The 16,841-nt window shown below is 35.3% G+C and overlaps 1 protein-coding gene across 7 annotated transcripts in view; it reads left to right on the top strand.

Moving 5' to 3' along the window:
* The window catches only part of ckn (CRK like proto-oncogene, adaptor protein), a 66,378-nt gene that overhangs the window by 16,749 nt on the left and 32,788 nt on the right, over nt 1-16,841 (top strand). The window lies entirely within an intron of this gene.

The following is a 16,841-nucleotide window of genomic DNA, read 5'->3' as shown; positions in this document are numbered from 1 at the left end:
TTTTTTTTTTTTTTTTTTGTTTTATTAATGCAGCATCTCTTGCTGTGTTGCTGATATGAGTACGAATATTGTTTTGCTGCTGCTGTTGATATAATTGTTTTTATTATTACTTTTGTATTGATGTGTGTGTGTTTTTTTTTTTTAACTGTGTTGCAGTTAGGGTTGCCAATATATACTATTGTACTATTTTTTCGGTCAGCGTACTATATACGTTTGAAAAAAATATAGTATGCAAACATACTATATTTCGCCAGTTAAAAATTTAAATATATTTCAGTAATTTGCAAGAGAAAATGTGTTTTAAAATGGATGACCTTTATATTGAAATAACGATATTCAAAGGAATATTCTTTAAAATAAAAGGTCATAGTCACCTTCTTACTAGACTCCCAGATCCAAAATGGCAACATTTTTAAAAATAGATAAAATTGCCCAATTTACTTAAAATTATTTCGTTTCTGTTCTCTATTGCTGCAATTTCGGCATTCACAGAAAGAGTTTTTTCTACTATGAATGTGAAATGGTGAAATGAGAGAAACAAAGCGCCTAAGTCACTAATAAAAAATTAACATTTGATTTATATTACATAATTTAAGTATTGATTGCGATAAAGCATATCGTCGATGTTTTGCAAAACCGCCCATCGACCAGTTGCAAAATTCCTAAATCGCCGTTGTGGCAAAAATGAGATTTGGTAACCATGAACTCCAGGCATCGAGATTTATGCATAAAAATCGTTAAATCGTTATTAAAACAACAGATTTGTAAAATAATAGCTAGAGAAAATACCGCCTATCAAGGCAATGCCTTCAAAGAATAAACCGTTTTTTCGCTCTCCTGTAAACATCGACGTTATGATACTTTCAAAAATATATATTTTTTATAGAGAAATGCATAAGAAAGAAAAAAGATGTATATGTACTTAGAAAGCGTTTTTACTTTTTCTTTTAAATAAAATACTATATATATGTATTTAAAGATACTATATTTTTTCAGTTTTTTTTTAAGTACTATAAATTTCTTAGAAAATGTTGGCAACCCTAGTTGCAGTATATGTGTTGTATTTCTTCCATTGTATGCCTTCTGTGCTGCGCTTTATTAAATTGCGCTTGTGAGCTTGTCATCGAGCACTTCAAAAGCTATGATGTTGCTGATTGTTTTCATGATTGCAATGATGATGATCATGTCGTCGGTGTTGGTGTTGGGCTCGATGATGAGCATACGTTGATTTTGCATATGATGCTTTGTTATGATCATTATGACACTTGAAGTGACACTATTCTAGTGCACTTGTGCCGAAGCTATGAGGGAATTTGGAAGTGCACTTGTTTTTCATGTACATATGTATGTATGTAAATTCATTTATGTTGCGCCCCTTGGCTTTAGCTCTACATTATTTAATATACTTCCTCCTGCCACTCTTCTACCACTTTTAATTATGGCCATCGAATATATTGAAAGTCATACTTAACTAATATATTTAGCTACAAACTGAAATTTAGTTATGTATTTATTATATACAGGGGGCACCACATAACTGTCGTCCAGTTTTTTTTTTGAATAAAAGTGTCCTTTATAGATTTTGCGAAAAAAAGTATTTTATTGTTGATTTTTACATATTTTACTTTAATTTTATTAGTTTTCAATTTTTAAACTTTAATTGGGGTTACTAACAGTAAACGCTTTGAGCGAAAAGTGCAGGCGGCACGCAATTCTTCATCAGTTCTGTAACCATAGGCTCCATTTTGAGTCGTTTAAACACCCTTTTTTGTCCAACAGCAACCGAATAGACTCGGAACTGGTGACTAGGACGGCCATTCGACCATCCATATAAATTTTTTTTTTGCCTTTTTTACAAAGTCTAGGAAAAAATACTAATATTTAAACTTGACAGCGTGGTTGTTGTTGTCAAAAAATATATATATATATGTACAAAATTAATAATAAGATACTTTTTTCGTAAAATCTTTATAGTCCCGTTTTATTTTTCAAAAACACCTGGGCGAGAGTTATTCGTCGCCACCCTGTACATATGATTGTGTCAATTAAAAGATTGCCTGCTAGCAACTCATCGATTGTCTATTTCATCTATCTGTACAGTAGTTCAGTATCTACTCTAAAACGGTGAGATAAAATAAAAAGTTCCAATTTTTAGTACTTTTTTATAAAATCTGACTCGTTACATAATAACCAAACATTCCACACGTTGTACAAAACAAACAAATTAAATTTTTTTTTTATTTTTTTATTGGTTTTTATAAAAATTCTGGGTATGCAGCCCATTCAATTTTAGTATACTAATGTGCAAGTTTCAAGTGGCTAATGTTTTCTTCCGAGGGGTTTTGAGCATTTTCTCTCATATAAAAATGTATTTTGTTCATGCATTGTATCTAAGAAATTGTTTGTGTATTCTTTACAAAGTTTCAAAGACATTTTCGATCCTATTGCTTTGAAAGCAGCTTCGCCGTCGAGAAGATAGTGACTTTTCTGGCTAGGCACGACCTCCCAGAGTTTCGCTGACTTTCTAAGCTTTCAATAATCATCCAGCCATAAATGTCTCTGCCGGCGATTTCAAGGGCATATTTGACTAAAAAGTTAAAGTTTTTTAAAAACTGTTTAGCCTCTCTCAAACACTGTACATGCTCCTCAGCGATTGTACAATGGCACCACTTAAACTTCAATTCCCAACCCAAACTCGAGCACACATTCATACAAGTTTTAATACACTTCACTTGAACTCGAATGTGTCGCCGCACTTTGGTTGCTGATGCAGAATCCGATTTGATTTAAAATGCAGAAACTAAAAAACAATGGCTTACCACCCCAATAACTACCAACCTACCCCACGCTACCCTTCCTCCATTCGCTTAGCATTTTAGTGCTAGTGAACGCGCTTGAAAGGCTCTAAACTGCCGACGACGACGATGGACGACGATGGCCACAATCAATACACATAACAATGCATCGTTCATCATCATCGCCAGCCACAGCCGCTGTCGTTGCCGGAGTTCGGAGCAGCAGAATAGTTAGTTGTTTGCTTGGTTGGTTACTGGGTTGAATGGGTTAGTTCATTGGTTCGGTTCAGTTTGGTTTATTATGGTTGCGCTACTGGTCTCCCCCTGTTGCCCTAATAACCAAAAAATATAAAAGCCTAAGTACTTACATACGAGTATACACTGCCGGAACAAAGTATTGGCACAGCAAATTTTTCACAATACATGCAACAATTTGTATTCTAATAGTTTTCCGCCAATTTTGTATAAAAATATTGTTCATTCTACAACAATAACATAAAAATATAATTCCTTAACTTTGTACAAAACTTGTCATGCAAATTTTCAACTTTTTAATCAGATTTTTTTTGAATATGTAGTTTTGCAGCTCATTAGATTCTAGTAAAAAAAATGCAAGTTCGGAGCTAATCAAAAATCGCATTGATTTTTGAGAATTTTTTTTTCTGAAGGTGTTTTGCATTTTTTCCATATAAATTATTTTCGAAAAAAAAAATTTGTTTGGAAGAGACTGCGTGAAAAAAATTGCCAAAAATCAACTGCAATTTCTAGCTACTTAAACCTTTTACTTTGTTATAATAAAATTGATTGGGCTACAAATCTGCATACTCAAAAAAATTCTAAAAAGTCTAATTAAAAATTTGAAAATTCGCGGAATTCTCGCAAATTTTGCACCAAATTTTCATTTTTTTTGTTGTAGAATGAATCATATTTTTATACCAATTGTTGCATATATTGTAAAAAAAATTTGGTGTGCCAATACTTTGCTCCGGCGGTGTATTATAAACGTACAATCAGAATCAAAAGTTAGTATACTTCCTCTTATATAATATTCACATACATTTTCATGAACAATTTTTTTCCATTTTTATGACATAAACCACATAAATCAAAGTTTCACACTTTACATTAAATTCACAAAAATTCTAAAAATTATCAGCAAAATTTCAAATTTTTTATTCAGTATCTTTAGAAAATTTTCGAGTATGCAGTTTTGTAGCCCATTCAGTTTTATTATAACAAAGTGCAAGTTTCAAGTCGTTAAAAATTACCATAGCTTTTTTAGATTTTTTTTGTGGATCAAAATCATTTTTTATATGAAAGAAAAAGCGCAACGCCCTTCACAAAAGAAATACAAAAAATTATATTTTTTTTGTTATTTATGGCCTTATAGCAGTTATATTCAACAATTTTATTTTTTAAGAAAAAAATTAACGGTAATTTTTTTGCGACTTGAAACTTGCACTTTGTTGCACTAAAATTGAATGGAATACAAAACAGCATACTCGAATGTTTTCCAAATTTTTTCATGAAAATAATTGTGAATATTATATTGGAACAAAGTGTGTACTAACTTTTGACTCTGACTGTACGTATGTATGTATATGACCACACTTTAATACACATGCCGGCTGCCGGCTATATGCAATCAGTGGAACAACGAATTGTTGCGCTTGCCAGGAGCTGTTGCTGTCATGTGTATGATTTTTAAGAGAGCTCTAGTTGTGTATGTGTGTGTGTGTATGGCTGATTGTATTTTATTATCCTTTTGGAAAATTTTGCCAACCATAAATAGAAGCACAAGGAGGCGCATGCCAACCACATGTGGGACCAACGAACACTGTGCACCACACACACACACACACACACACACACACTCAAACAAATTTTCCCCCAAAATATGTGCATATGTATGTATTTTCGTATAGTAAACAATGAACTAGTAAATCTACTTGTTCGCCAGCTGCCTGCTTACCTAACTTACTCTGTAAGTGGGTTGACTGACTCTGTTAATGCACTGCATGATGGAAAAAAATGGTCAGGAAACAATGCACTATTTTGATTACTCACCATTTGGGCGCTGCTAACGCCTATGCTGTTGCTGGTCTTGTTGTTACTGCTGCTGCTGTGGCCGCTTATCAGTTGAAACCAAACAAGCAACAAACCGTCAAACCAACTGACTGTGGTACACTTATATATAATGTTCCTAATACCAGCCAGTATTCCTGTATATAATTGACTGAGTAAGTCAGTCACTGAGTCACACGTGTGCACCAGCCACCCTCATTTTCAAATTTACTTATTCTACAGTTGAAGGGCTCGCACAGCTGTATCATCTAAGCAGCCTTAAAGTACAATAAGCTATGAGGACAGTTTTTAATTTAATTTGAAACGGCAGTTTTCGGCGTAAACTCAGGCTCAACATTATCAATACAAGTCGGATTTTATATAGTTATGTATGTATAATTGGACGCAAAATCACGGTATCTCTTTAAAAGTTTAAAGCATTCTTTGAAAGCATTAATATGTACGTAAATATTGCCTATATTTAGGACGTTATTTGTTCACTCACTGCATAATTCGAATACAGTTTTTATCTAAAGAGACCCCCAATGATATTTACCGAATGCATTTTTTTTTACATTTTTCCAAAATCTTGTGTCAACTACCCTTTCTTGGCATTTAGTGGGTGAAAATGTTCTACAAAGTTTCATCCTGGAATTTTAGTCCATGTTTCTGAATTTTGTATTTTATTTGGTTTTTAATTTTTTTTTAAAGTAGTCACACTAAGTTTTTCAAAATCTTATCTATTGGGTCATGAAATATTTGAGCTGAGGGTGTAAAAAGTTGTGTAGGTATTATTTGTAAAATGGCAGTTATAATCTGCTAATTCAATAAAATAATTCATAAGCCTTTTAAGAATTGCAGAACTTGGGGCTGGATAAATGAAATGCTAGTACAAATAACGTAGCTCTGCCTCTTCGCTGTATCGGGTGCGAATATTTGAAGTTTCAGTATGGAATCTCCCCTGGTATGATTCCAATCTGTTCAAACAACTCGGATGGTGCCATCATTCATTTGGAGGCATAATTCGCAGCACAAGTAATCCCTCAAAGTATTTTCATAGATAACATGTGACCGAAAGAGAGGGCGCTGCAGCCCAAAGGATATTTTTAACTACACAATTTTTACCCTAACAATATGTCGCTGAATCTGGATGCTCGGCATGTATTTATCCTTTCATCAGTACTTAAACTTTTCAACAAATATCTGCTTAGGCGTCAGAATAGCTAAAGACCAGTCCCACTTTTGGTATATGAAGGACTAACGAAGACATTGTAAAGGCTACTCTTTCGGACTCGCTTTATTTCATTTCCGAAAGTAATGGCTTCACATCTTCTCGGCACTCTCAGAAGGCATTCGCACTTAGCGATTATGCTCAGATATTTTACACAATGCCACTCCATCTAATCTTGCCATCATTCGCGAAGATTGTCAGATAAAACCATATACAATACTATGTGTGTGGGACTGCTGCTAAGTCCACGACTAAGGTACTTAGCGATGACTCATGATCTAGTTACTGTTAACACTGGTTGCGTGACTCATTGTTAGTACAAAAAAAACGACCCCGGTAGATGTCGTTTGGAGAATGGAAAGATTTAGGGTTGTGTGAGAGTGGCTTAGATGAAATTTACAACCGCATTTAGAGCGTTGATGAAACATAGCTGACGAAGATTTCTTTTGACTCGAGGAGATTACATTGAAAAGTATTAAATACAAAGCTATGATTTTAATTTATCAGGTAGGGTATGGCCTTTTTAAAGGTCTTTTCGCGCTCGAGAAAAATACCTACCTAATCTCGAAGGATTACATATTTGTGATCGAAAAGTAGTCGACGTCCTGCATTGAAATTTTGGCCCAACATTTTTGAACAAAGTTGCCACCTTTTCATGTATGTAAATAATGAAAATAATAAAAAACGTAAAGTGAATAAAATATTACAATATTTTTATGAAATCAAAGCTGTTGAATGAAGTTTTCTTCTAGAAGTATTTTTTAACAGGGTTGGCACCCATCTAAAAAAAAAGATTAATAAAGTAAAAGGTAAACTGGTATTCAACTGAATATCCACGTTTATACTTCCGATTTTTATAAGTAAAAAAAAATTATTGTTGCCACTCTTTTATTTCAAAAATATTTTCTTGATTAACCAGTTATTAATTCTACTACTTGAGATTTTCTGGCCAACAATTTTTTTTTATTATAATAGTGGCAACACTAAATATTGAAACTGTAGTAAGTTATAAGGGAAAGATGAAATTATACATGTACATATGTATAACTAAAGAGTTCCCACTTTTTCTAATTAACTTTTTTTTAATTATTTTGCTTTATCAATAAATAAAGTTTAGATGATTTACCCATAAATTGTGAAATTAAGTAATTCATTTAGAAAATTGTGCTTTCTCTTGCCTTGACCAGAATTAGCCAGAAGGGGCCTTGAAAAAAACTGCCTGCCTCAAATTCAAAAGAAAAAAATTGAAACAAATTTTTAAATCTTTTATATAAGAAATTTTTTAAAAGTTTTTGAAAAATAAGACAAACGTAAAGTTTTCAATTCATAATAAATCTGTCTCGGCAACCCTTTAGCACCCAGGAAAAAATTTTCAATTAAGCTCTAATCAAAGCAATGCCCTAATAAAAATAATTTTTTGCCACCCTCTCCCTTTAGATTTAATTACGCACAAACGATTAAACTTTTGCACACCATCGTCCTCATAAAACATAACTCGGACAAGTGTGCATGTAGTCTTAGCCAAATAGCCTATATTTATATGTGCATATATATATGTTTGTATGTTAGATAGGAGATATGACTTCAACCCTGCCTGTTTCTTTGTGTATAAAACTCATTAACCATAGCTGACATCAGCATTTGTACTGCAGTTTAATACAGTGGCATATAACAACAAAACCAAATTGCAAAAAGTCAAAGAAATATAAAATACACATATGTCCATATGTATTATGTACTTGTACATACATACGTACATGAAAAGAATCCCCTTTGCTGCTCCTTTAACTTCACATATGTGCATATGTATGTATGTTTGTATGTATTTGCGTGTACTTCGTCATCATCTTCTCCTTATTTTGCCAACACAAAAGCCGGTTCAACAACATTACTAACTACAACTCATGTTTTTAGCTACATATCTACATACAGTGCCAGGCAAAAGTTTTGGCACAGAGAATTTTTCACAATATCTGTTTTATTCTAGTTTATTTTCAATAATTTTGTATAAAAACAAAATCTCTAAACTTTGTGTAAAACTCAGGAAAATTCAATAAATTTTCATACTAATTTGCAACTTTCTATTCAGATTAAAAAAAAATCTAAGTATGCAGTTTTATAGCTCATCTAATTTTAGTAAAACAAAGTGCAAGCTTGAAGTTGCTGAAAAATCGCGTCGGTTTTTGGCAATTTTTTTTCACTCAGGTTCTTCCATACAAAGTATGTTCGACAATTATTTTTTGTATGGAGAAAAGAGCAATAGCTTCCACTAAAGGAATTGCCAAAATTGAATGGGCTATAAAACTGCATACTTAGAATTTTTCTAAAAAAATCTGAATAGAAAGTTGCAATTGAGTATGCAAATTTATTGCATTTTCGTGAGTTTTGCACAATGTTTAGAGATTTTGCTTTTATGTTTTTTTTTTGGTGTAGGACGAGCTATATTTTGCATATATTGAGAAAAATTCTCTGTGCCAATACTTTTGTCTGGCACTGTATGTATGTATGTTCTGGCTTAAACTTTCTGTAGTTACTAGGTATGTAAATATTATACATTTGTATGTATGTACTAACATACTGATGTTATGTATTTGTTTATGTGCTAAATGTATTTTTGTTTGTGTTGAGTGAGTAATGCCAAAGGCAACAACAGCAAAACACTCCATACACATTCACTATCTACCACCACCCACCCACCATCCAAAATGTATATATGTAGAAACTTCGCGACATCAACCGCTAAACTATTTTTTATGATGCAGAACTGCAATGAATGCCACCTTTCGCCACGCCCCATATTCCCTTCCAACGGCACTAGGCTCTACAACAAAAACATACTTATTTCATGCCACAACATAAAAATCTGTATTTAGTAGCCATATATGTACATATGTATGTGTGTATGCACTATGAGTACGAGTACTGTGTGTAGATACCAGTTCCTTTTTCCATGCTTGGGGTCAAAGTGTCTCGGTCTAATATGGATTATACTTTTTTGTAGCTACAGTACAGTGCTGTGGTTTAGTATTGTAAAACCATTTGTCTTCTATTATTGAAAATTGCTATCCCTGCTAAATTCAGTGGGGCCCGTTCTGTTATGCTTTTGTATTTAAAGCAAGTTTTTGTAATGAAGTTTTTGAGTACATCTGGACACTTAACAACTGTTAAATTATGACCTCGCAGAAAAGTTACAAGCTTCATTAAGAGCATAATGAGTTTACCTGTGTATCTCAGCCTTCTTGGGCGAAAAGTTCTCCTCTATCTGACGTTAGCAGCGGTGGGATCATAGCAGTGTCGCCACTCGAAAAAAAACTATTTTCTAACTAAGCAGATTGAAACTTACCAAAATCCAAGTTTCATAAGAGGTAACTTAAATCTACTTGAACCCAGATCTTGTGTAGTTGGATCATGACCAAGCACCATGAAAAGAAATACATACCGAGAACGCGTTCCGGTATTGGTTTAGTTCTGCATGAGAACAAAACCTAATAGTTGATTTTCACCAAGCCTTAACTGCAGTCTATGCCTATTGGAAAAGGATATTACAACTCGAAGGGGGAAATTCCATCTAATAAGTAGAAGCAAACTAAAGAAAATAAAATTATAGTTTAAAAAACAAAAACCTCGCTATTAAAATTTCCATTCGTACTGTCATCAGGTATGTAACTTGAGAATAGAAATCGCTGCATCTTTTAGGCGCATCAATATTACATAGTTACATCCCGAGCTAATAAAAGCGAGGTAAAAAGCAAAACTTAAGAAAAAAAACCTTGCCGATCACCCCATGTTAAAATTATTGCAACTTCTCTGAGCTCTTAAATGCAGTTAAGCCTTTGGAGGAAACGGGCTATAATTTCAAGAATGTTCCCACAAGAGAACCAAACAGGAACAAAAGTATTGAGAGCACATTGAACGGGAATAAAATCGGAACCAATGTTGCGGGAACGTTTATGTAAGGAACAAACTCCCGGGAACGTTCTTAGAAAGAACAGAATAAGAACGAAACTTTTGGAAACTTTTTCAATGAGAACGAAAGTATTGAGAACGTTTTCAAGGAGGATCAAATTAAAACAAAAGTCTGGGGAGCGTTCTGAGGGGAACAAAACTTTTGAAAACTTTTCATTTTCTGCGTGTTGGGATGAAAATTCAGTGAGAACCACGATTGTTAATTCTAGGCCAGAGAAAAGCGAATCATTTCAACTTCCAGATCGTTTATTATTAGAGTGAACTATGCATTTATGGAACAATTTTTCATTTTCTGTGCAGGAAAAGTTCGTGACTTAAGTATTTCCTTTACTTTATTTGCATAATAAACTTTCAGTTAATTTTTTGATTAATTTTAATTAGATATGGGAGCGGGATATCGGGACCCGCGGAACCCACGGTACTAGTTTCAAAATGGACCGGATGGGCGGTATCCGGAAGGTTGTATTTGTGCCAGACGAAAATTCTTGCCCGACACTCCCGATTAAATCCACGATTTTCGAAATGAAGACAGAATAACTGGAGATGCAGATCTTTTAGTATGACGAATTTCAATACAATAAAGTGCAATTTTCAAATCGTTATAAATTACCATGGATTTTTGAGATTTTTTTTCGCGGAGGGTGATGCTTACCTTCTTTCATATCAAAAAGATTGTGTTTATACGTTATATGGAAGAACTAAAAAATCGAATTGAAAAGTTGAAAATTTCGATGAAAATTTCATGCATTTCCCCAGAGTTCTGTATGAAATTTAAAAAAAAAAATCATTCTCTTGGTTTTTAAATACACAGAGTATGTATGTGTGTATGTACTATTTAAAATTAATTTTAAATCCATGTGATTTTTAATTAGTGATAGATATCGGGACCCATGGGACCCGCGCTTATCTATTATTTTAATAGGCAGTTGAACGCTATAAGACAAATTTTGTTCTCGCTTCCATTATTCGCGAATACATAGTTCATAGAAGGTTTAATCCCGTTTCGTTCTCTGTCAGACGGTTTTGTTCTCATTTTCCATTGCTAGGTACTAAAGCAAGGTTAAAAGGGTGGAGTGCAATAAGGCCCGCGGAAATAACGCCCTCGGGCGTTATTGCCTTTTCGAAAAAGAAATTAAGCCCGCGGCCTTTTTTGCCCTTTTGCCGGTGAGCATTATTTCCCTTTCAGTTTTATGTTCCTATATTTTTGTAACTTGTGCATATCTACTTTTTTGGTCAGTACTGTATCAGTACAGGCGTTGGGAGGGCTTGCAGCTGATTATGCTCGCTCTTTATCGGTTGTTCGCTTAGACGATTGCTTATACATTCATACATACTCGTACATACAAACATGCATGCATATATGACTTCGTTAAGTCACATCCTGTTAGCTTTAGTAGGATAGTTGGATGATTCCTTTTTTTGTGTTGCTGCAACATTTTTCATTGCAGACACGTTTGTATTGTTGCACGCGCCTATTGTTGTTATTATAAAAGTGTACTTTTGCATTGTTGCTCTTGGTGATGTTTCCAATGCTGTCAGTTCGGTTGCCTAATTGTGCTGTAGTGGTCAGCAGGATATTTCTTTGTTGTTTGACGTCTGCTTTTAACAGCAGAAATTACTTCCGTACTCTATATTGTAGACTAGTTTTGCTAGTTTGTTTTGTATTTTGTTGTTGTTTCTCATTTAGCACTATTTTTTTTACCATATTCACGCCAGCTACCAGGGATAAATACGTATTTTGTGTTGAGGTTTTTGTGTATGAAATCTAACAGCCATCAAAAATCCTCATGCCCATGCAATTTGGGTGAACCATCCCACAGTAGAACGGCGCTAGCGCCGAGCAATTCGACTGCTGAGTAGAAGATCGACCTATCTCTGCAGCCAGTTCTAAAACGCCCTATCTCCAAAAAGTTTTCAAGAACGCCCTATTTCAGAATTTGGTTGAAGAACACCCTATTTCAGAATTCGTTTCAAACTTCAAAATGTATTGAAAGTGTGCTAATATATGTAGGTCGTTTTTGAATCGGCAGCTAAGACTAAGCGAATCAAAAACCGATTTTTTTTTCTATTTTGATCTGTCATTTTCATTAGCAATCCAATTTAGGAATGGCTGTAAGATGGTGCCCCCATTTACTGTTTCACATCCGCCGATGAAACTAAAAAAGTAGANTTTTTGAATCGGCAGCTAAGACTAAGCGAATCAAAAACCGATTTTTTTTTTCTATTTTGATCTGTCATTTTCATTAGCAATCCAATTTAGGAATGGCTGTAAGATGGCGCCCCCATTTACTGTTTCACATCCGCCGATGAAACTAAAAAAGTAGGCGCCGCAGTAAAAGTAACAGCTCGTCTTTTAAACTTCCATTGAATTGCAACATTGTAATAAAATTTACTAGCGTTGCTTGCTTGTAGAACTTTAGTCGATAAGCAAAGCACTTATTACACATTACGCGTTACCCGTCATTTCGCAAGAGCCCCAACTCTTTTCGGCATGTTTTTCTTACAATTTTTTCCTAGTCTTCCTAACCTTACCAAAACATTTTTGTTTAACACCTTTCTTCGTTGTTCGCTTTTTCATTCTCACCTATATACATATGTATGTATGTATGTGAGGTGTATATCCTTTTGCTATTTTACTACCATTATCCTAGTTCCTGTCGGTGTTTCACTTGCAACACTTTCTTAATGTGTGTGTGTGTATCTGTTTGACGGAATTTTCCTCATCTTCTACCCCTTTTTACTAAGTAATGCATGTATATCACAACTCTGTAACTCTTATCCCTTTTTCATTTTTATTATGTTTTCCTTTCGGCATTTCCTGTTCTTTGCCGCTTCTTGCTTTCAGAGTGACTGCTGTTCTCTTTTTGTTGCGCTCATTGCTTCGTCTTCCCGCAGCAACTTTTTTGCACTCATTCGTTCAATCGTCTCGCGACTCCTTTTTCATCTTTTTTCACATTTTTCTTGTCTNTCTTAATGTGTGTGTGTGTATCTGTTTGACGGAATTTTCCTCATCTTCTATCCCTTTTTACTAAGTAATGCATGTATATCACGACTCTTTCGGCATTTCCTGTTCTTTGCTGCTTCTTGCTTTCAGAGTGACTGCTGTTCTCTTTTTGTTGCGCTCATTGCTTCGTCTTCCCGCACCAACTTTTTTGCACTCATTCGTTCAATCGTCTCGCGACTCCTTTTTCATCTTTTTTCACATTTTTCTTGTCGTTATTCATTGTGTCTTACCCGGTTGCAGTTCCTTGTTGGCTTATAGTTTTTTTTATGCATTTCTTTAAAGCTTCCTCACTAATACCACAACCACTTCGTTGCGTCTACGTTCAGGTGCTCCAGTTACTTATTTTCCGTTCACCTGTCGCTCTTACTTCCTTTGGTTGATTGTATAGTGAATTCATCACTGTCGGCTGGCGCATTCAATAACACCAGTCGTCGTGCTGCCAGGATGTGGGGATCTTTTCACTTTGATTCATTCACTGTGTTAGACTTAGATATTTTCTGCTTAGACGACCTGACTTTTTACATTTTAAGGAGTGATAAATTCAGGTTCATACGGATGACTTTAAATTAGTTTTTGAAAATTTTCTCAGCACCGTTTTCTGTAACAGAATCCAACTGGCGTTGACAGTTAGCCCAGGCGTTTTAATATTTATTAGTTCAATGGCGATTAGGTTGTATAGCTCACATTCTTGGATAATTTGCAGGTATACTCATATATTTACGTTTCCTGATCCGACCATCCTCAACAAGCAATGGCAAACCTCCGAATGGAAGAATTTCTCATAGACAACAATTTGTCGATCGGAGACGGCGTAAAACTGTAGATTCCTTAATTTGAGTGACAACATCAAGGGCGCGCGTCAACACGCTGGGTCACTAGGCAGATTTGACCTGAGTCGGGGAGGGAAGCTCTAAATTTCTAATCCCTCTTGATTGCACCTCTATTTCACTTGTTTCCTAGTATGTAATGTATATTTGTATGAATGCAAATTAGGGTGCATCACTCTCCATACAAAAAAACGGTACTGTTTTCCAACGGAATTATAAAATTGCTTATATTTTAACACTTCCGCCATAACATATCGAAAAAATATTAAGGCTTACTTACGATTTGAAAATATCTCCAAGAATTCAGTTTTTTATAAATAAAATTATGTAATTTTTAAAAATATTTATTTTTTTTTTTTTCAAAAAATCACCTCAGATGATAGAAGTCTAAGCTTGGAAGGTTTGCTTAAATATATTTACAAATTTTATCAACACAATCAAAATAATGAGATTTTTGGGGGTATTTTGCAAATAGGTAAATCTTAATATCTATCCGAAATATTTTGGTGGAAGTCTTATGACCTTATTCATAAAAAATAAAGTAGATTTAAACAGCTCTATAAAGTGACATTTTCATACAAATTTTATATTTATAAAACAGTGGAATCTTCTTTATTTGTTATGCATTTGGGTGTTAAAATATAAAGATTTGTATAAGACAGGGGAAAAAACGCAACTTTTTTGGTGATGCACGCTAATGTACATACAAATTTATAATATCGTTGATGCTCGAACAGAAAACTGCCCAAAACGCATTAAACTATGAAACGATTTTTTTTTCTTCTAGTTCGTTCAAACTTGTTACTTTCTACTAATACATTTCTCTTCTATTCTGCCATCATCAGCAGCACCTGCTTTTTGAAAACCTTTTTTAACAACACCTTTAAATTACTAATTTTTTTCTCAAACAGTTGTTTTCTCTAACTTTCCACCTTTTGTTCATATGTAGCGGTCAATTTGTCATTGCATTACAAATATTTGACAATTCTGATTTCTTTTACAACAATGTTGCATGGTTACTGCTTCTACGACATTGTATTCAAGTGATTTTCACATTACATACATACACAGTTTTTGGTGAAAATTGTTGCTGACGCATTCATCATGAAGCATAAAATCGGTTGATTGAAATTTGTAGCAGTCGATTAGTGGAGGCATTTACGAGTAGATGAAATCGTAAAAAAACCGGTACCAATTTGTTGTTGCATACACTTGCATACAAAAGTACACGCGTGATAGGTAAACATACAGACATACATACATGCATCCATATACTAAGCAGTTGTTGTCTGTGCATTTTTATATCTCTCCCGCTTCCTCTCACATGCTGTGCACGCTTGCGCTTATCTCATTTCTCTCTCTCTCTATCTTGTTTTGTTAACTTTCCATACCCCACCGCTCACACTTTCAACTTGTGTATTTTGGCTTTTTTTTACATCCCATTGCCCTCTTTTTTCCTCCCCACATGCTGTCTTGTCGCCCACGTTTCGCTTGTCGTGCGGCGCAGTGTTGCATTTGCTGCATTTTCAAATTTTTAAGTCGAATTTTAAAGTTTCTTTCATAGCGGCCGCCGGCATACTGCGTTGAGTATATTAATGCACGACACGCTTCAGGCCCGACAGTCATCGCCGCAGCCGCTGCCAACGTGATTATGCATTCAAAAGTCATTTCCATACACACACGAGCCGCGCGGTGACACACATCGTGCCACACGTTCGCATGTGCATTCGTTTGTACCGCAATATTAATTTGGGTGCAGCAGCGAAACGACTACGTGATTCGTCGTGTGCCTCCACGCTCTCAGCAGCCAGTCGCCCGGCCATCCATCCATCCATCCATCCAAAATGCATGCAGGCTCGCTCGCTCGCCGCCACCGTATGCGTGTCGTAATCAGGCAGTGGGCCATAAGCAAATTTGTTCCGGCTACTCTCCGCTGTGTAAGCCATACACATACATACATACGTGCATACACGTGAAATAGCATTTGCTCCAGTTTATTTTCCCTCGCTAGATTTCAATTCCAGTAGGAAAGGGTGGTTGGTTGACGCTACACAACACAAAGTATGCGACTGCCTTTCCAACGCCAAAAAAATGCATACATAGGTAAAGTGGCGGTTTCTGTGGCGGTAGCCCGGTTGGGTTGCATTCGTTGTCGCCCACGTAGTCCCCAAACTTTCATACATACATACGGCTTGCGGCATAGGTCGGCGTTCGGCAGTCGGCGTCATTCGTGTTGTCAATATTATAACCGACTTTTGTTTGTGTTTTTGTGAATGAAATCGTAATATGACCTTTTACAATTTTATTAAAACGCAGACACGCATACACATGCACAACTAACACCTGACACCCAGCAGGCGAGCCGATGCTTTTCGTATTAAACACTCGTCAGCAGCGCAAGAAACGTCAACGTCATACTGAACGTAATAATCGTCGTCATCAAAATTTTTCGTTCTATATTCGTCGTTAATGCACCGAATTCAACTATGACTGAGCGTATTGACATTTCCGCTTCTCGGCTATATGTATACATACGTATTTAGTAATCGCATTCGCACCGACTATAAAAACAATGAATTCGACCATTATAGTGGGTGCGCGCATTGCGAACAAAGCCTCTTCCTGCTACCTTTTTTATGCTTTTCGCTGAAATTTAGTTAACGAATTATGTGGCAGGCAATATCATATTTAAGGAACTCACACATTTGTGTACTCGTCACTCGCCGGTTTTAAAGTACGACCGGTCGTTTTCGTTGTAAATGGTTTAGTTGACTGGCTTTTTATTTTTATTTTACTACAATACTTGCTGATTAATTGGGTGTTCCATGCTCTTGTTTTTCTTCTGTTTTCCTATCCATTGCGTTCTTTTTATCATGGGCTGGGCGCGGTGATTTGCGTAGGCGGTTATGGTGCTATTTGTTTTGCTCAAAATGATTTCCGAGAGCTAGTTATAA

This window comes from Rhagoletis zephyria, unplaced genomic scaffold (assembly GCF_001687245.7).
Source record: "Rhagoletis zephyria isolate East Lansing unplaced genomic scaffold, Rhagoletis_zephyria_1.1 Rzeph_scaffold_01129, whole genome shotgun sequence".
NCBI lineage: Eukaryota > Metazoa > Arthropoda > Insecta > Diptera > Tephritidae > Rhagoletis > Rhagoletis zephyria.
This window is presented reverse-complemented; position numbering and strand designations above follow the sequence as displayed.